Below are 4,843 nucleotides of genomic sequence, written 5' to 3' on the forward strand. Positions count from 1 at the left end.
GTCCTTATGAGAATAGAGAAGAAGAGTAGGGAGTCTTCCCGAGAATATGCCCAGAGGTGGCGTGAGCTAGCCACACAAGTGCAACCCTCCATGATGGAAAATGAGATGATCAAATGGTTCATTGACAACTTTAAGTCTCCTTATTATGAGAAGATGATCAGCACCCAAGTCACTCATTTTGCTAGCCTCATCCTTATTATGGAGCGTGTTGACGAGGGTATCAGGAGTAAGAAGATCATGGATCTCGAGTCTTTGAGTTCCATGGTTGAACAAGTCAAGAAAAAAGACCTACCGCAAGACTAAGGAAGCCGATGTTCATATGGTCGACAATGCGTCAAAAAGGGCTAGGGGTATTACTTCTGCTTATTCAATCTAGGCTGCTAGACCTAATTAGCAACAGGTTCAGTCTACTCAAGCACCTAATTGAACCTTTAATCAGAGGGGGAGACTAGACCCACCTTGTCCCTTTAAGAGGGAAAATCGGAAGTACACTCCGTTACCCATGCCCATGGCAGAGCTCTACGCTTACCTACTGGGAAGGAAGCTAGTGACCCCGATGTTTTACAAACCCAGAGAAGGCCTTCCATCACTTGGTTTTGATCCGTCCAAGAAGTGTGAACACCATTCTAGAGCTAAAGGGCATACTTTGGAAGAATGTTACCATTTGAGGGACCATGTCCCAAATCTCATAGACAACAAGTTGATACAGTTCGATAATGCAGCCGCTACGAATATCATTACCAACCCTTTGCCTCCCTATCAGGAAGGGAATGTGAATGCCATCATCACAGTGGAAGAAAGGGTTTCGGAGGCAACTTTCCATAATTTCGAGCTAGTCTCCATGATTCCCAGAGCTTCAAAAATCGAGTCAGCATAGCCCTCCTCTACTTTAATGGCTACCAAAGAGATGCGCAAATTTGGCTATCAGTTAGGCCAAGGCCTCGATGTCATAGGACACGGGAATGTTGCTTTGATTGAACTCCTGGACAATAAAGGAGGTTTCGGTCTAGGGTACAACCCCTCCGATGAAGAACTTTTCCAGGCTTCTATAGGAAAGAAAAGGAAGTGCATTGACCAATGGATGTCTATTCCCCACATCAGGGTCACTTTTCTAGCTCCGGTCGAGGTTATCAGATTAGAAGCATTACAGGAATCACGCGAGGAGGAATCAGATCTATCTTGTCTCATCCACTTATGCCCTGAAGAATTCTCAGTGAATGCCATCATATCCCTTGGGGATGACCTAACTTCTACTATCAGGCTTTGTGTGCCAAGCGAGACAGTGGGCTATTGGACCATTGAGCCCTGCTTTGCGGTTACATTGGCTGAGTAAGGAATGTTTGATCATTGTGTGGTTGGGTCCTTCAATTGCCCGAAAGAATTGGAATAGCATATCTAGTATGTTTTGCATGTTTATCTCCTATTTCCTGCGTTCCTTGTTTTCATTCTTCTAGTTTATTTTCCAAAAAAAATGTGTGTTTCCCTTTTTATCATTATCAGGCATGAACTTCCATTAATGAAATTATCCAGTGTATTATTCAGGAAATTCTTGCATTTATCTCTTTATTTTCTTTCCTATGAATATGTGTGTGCAAATTATCTTATGTTTCTTTGTATATATTCCTTCTATAGGATCTATTCTGATTCCCAAGTGGGTACATCATCCTGTTGCCATAACGAGGATATTGATGACATAAATGGGACAATGAGTTGGAACATGATATTGAAGGGTTAGAGGAAATTTTGAATTTGCCTCGTGATATTTTGGAAGCTCTAAACAGAGAGAGCGAAGGGTCCAAGCCTAACATTGTAGAGATAGAAGTGATTAACCTTGCCGACGAAGGCGAGAATAAAAAACCCGTCAAGATGGGGGTAAACTTTCCTAAAGATATGAAGCTTGAGCTCATAGCGCTACTCAAAGAGTTCAAAGAGATATTTTCTTGGTCCTACCAAGATATGCTAGGATTAGATACTAAAATTATCGTGCACAGAATTCTAGTTAAGCTTGAATGCCCCCCAGTGCGACAAGCCCTTCGTAGGATGAAATCTGAGATCATTTTGGAGATCAAGGAGGAAGTAGAAAAGCAATTGAAAGCCAGTTTCCTTACCATGATAGCCTACTCAGATCGGGTTGCCAACATTGTTCCTGTGCCAAAGAAAGATAGGAAAGTACGCATGTGCATCAATTACAAAGATTTGAACCGGGATAGCCCCAAAGATAACTTTCGATTACCGCATATTGATACGTTGATTGATAATACCACTACCAACAAGTTTTTCTCCTTCATTGATGGATTCTTAGGTTATAATCAGATTAAGAGGTCGAGGAGGACAAAGCCAATATAGCATTCATCACTCATTGGGGAACCTATGCATATGATGTCATGCCATTTGGCTTAGAGAACGCTGGTGCTACTTATCAGCGAGCCATGGTAACCTTGTTCCATGATATGATGCATAAAGAGATTGAAGTCTACGTGGATGACATGATTGCCAAATCCCACACTAGCAAGGGTCATTTGGTAGATTTGTGAAAGCTGTTCAAGCACCTTGTCAAGTATAGGTTGAGACTAAACCCTAACAAGTGTGTCTTTGGAGCTAGTTCAAGGAAATTTCTTGGCTTCATAGTTAGCCAAAGAGGAATCAAAGTGGACCCAACAAAATTCCAAGCCATCCGAGACATGTTGACACCGCAAACTAAGAAACATATTCCCAGCTTCTTAGGCAAAGTCAATTACATAGCTCGCTTCGCAGCGCAATTAACTGCCACATGTGATTCGTTGTTCAAGCTCTTGAAGAAAGACACAAAGATAGAATGGATAGATGAGTGCTAAGCGGCCTTTGACAAGATAAAGTAGTATTTGTTGAACCCTCCTATTCTAGATCCCCTGACGTTGGGATATCTGTTGATCCATTACCTAGTGGTACAAGAAACCTCCATGGGCTGCATGTTAGGCCAATTGGTTAAGCCCAACTAGAAAGAAAGGGCAATTTACTACTTAAGCAAGAAGTTCTCTAGTTGTGAGATCAACTATATTGCCATTGAAAAGACAAGTTGCGCCTTAACGTGGGCATCATGCAAGTTGCGGTAGTATATGCTTTACTATACCACGCGGCTCATTTCTCGCATGGATCCTATTAAGTAAATCTTTGAAAAGCCAGCTCTTACAGGGAAAATCTCTTGTTGGCAAATGTTACTCTTCGAATTCGACTTTGTGTTTGTGACAAGAAAGGCAATCAAGGGCCAGGCCATAGTCGATTACCTAACGGACCAGCCGCTGAATGATCCAAAGCTTTCAGAATCCCTCTTCCCTGATGTCATGGCACTAGAGCCAAAACCAGACAGCGTGGAATCGTGGCATTGGAAGCTTTACTTTGATGGAGCTGCCCATTCTACCGAAAAGGGAGTGGGAGTAGTCTTAGTTTCCCCTAAGGGCCAGGAAATCCTTGCTTTAATGAAGCTGAATTTTGATTACACCAACAACGTCATAGAATATGAAGCGTGCATTGTTGGCCTGTGAGTGGCCCTAGAGTTTGGTGCTTATGACTTGAGTGTCCTTGGAGATTCCTTGTTGATCATCTCCCAAATTGAAGGAAAATGGCAAGCCTGAGATACCAAGTTGATTCCGTAGTAGAAATGTGTTAACCACTTGATTCCGAAATTTTGAGACATCACATTTGCCTATTTGCCTTGAGCACACAATCAATTTGCAGACGCCTTGGCTACCCTGGCTAGCATGGTCAAGTTTTTAGAAAGAGATGATATGCGGCAATTGCACATAGAAGTCCTTGGTGTTCTAGCTTATTGCATGAACATCGAAGAATGCAAGAGTGTCAAAGTTGTAGCCAATGGAAAGCCATGGTACCATGATATCAAGGCTTATATTAAGAATAGTGAATACCCATTCGGTGCAACAAACAATGAAAAGAAGTTTATCTGGCGCATGGCCTACCAATTTTTCTTGAGTGGAGAAGTCCTGTACAAAAGGAACCACGATTCTACCTTGCTCCAATGTGTAGATGCCTTCGAGGATAATCATTTAATGGAAGAGATGCATGAAAGCTTGGAGCTCATGCCAGTGGACCCCTGTTGGCTCGCAAGATTATGAGAGTCGGTTACTACTGGCTCACCATGGAAAATGATTGCATTAAACATGTAAGGACATGCCACCATTGCCAAGCCTATCACGACAGGAAGAACGCCCTCAGCCTTTGCACTCTTTAGCAGCACCATGGCCCTTCTCAGCCTGGGGTATGGATGTCATCGGACCCATGATTCTGAAAGCTTCGAATAGTCACAAGTACGTCTTAGTGGCCATCGACTATTTCACAAAATGGGCGGAAGCTACTTTGTACAAAAGCATCACTCAAGTAGTGGTAGCTCAATTCCTGAAACAAAACATCATTTGCTGCCACAGCGTGCCAGGATAGCTCATTACAGAAAATGGGGCGAACCTAAATGGGAAAATGATCCAACAACTCTACCAACAGTTTAAGATCGAGCACAGAAGTTCGGTTCCCTATCGTCCTCAGATGAATGGTGCAGTGGAAGCCGCTAACAAGAACATAAAGAAAATCTTGGTGACGATGACAAACACATACAAGGATTGGCATGAGTACTTACTATTTGCGTTGTGTGCATATCGCACTTCTGTTTGTACTTCTACAGGTGTGACCTCGTATTCATTAATTTATGGCATGGAGGCTGTCCTCCTCGCAGTGGTAGAGATCCCATCTCTTAGGATTTTATCTCAGACAGAGCTGTCAAAAGCTTAATGGGTCTGTACTCGATATGAACAACTGACATGATAGATGAAAAGTGCATGATCGCAATGTGCCATGG

This window comes from Quercus lobata, chromosome 1, assembly GCF_001633185.2.
Source record: "Quercus lobata isolate SW786 chromosome 1, ValleyOak3.0 Primary Assembly, whole genome shotgun sequence".
Lineage (NCBI taxonomy): Eukaryota > Viridiplantae > Streptophyta > Magnoliopsida > Fagales > Fagaceae > Quercus > Quercus lobata.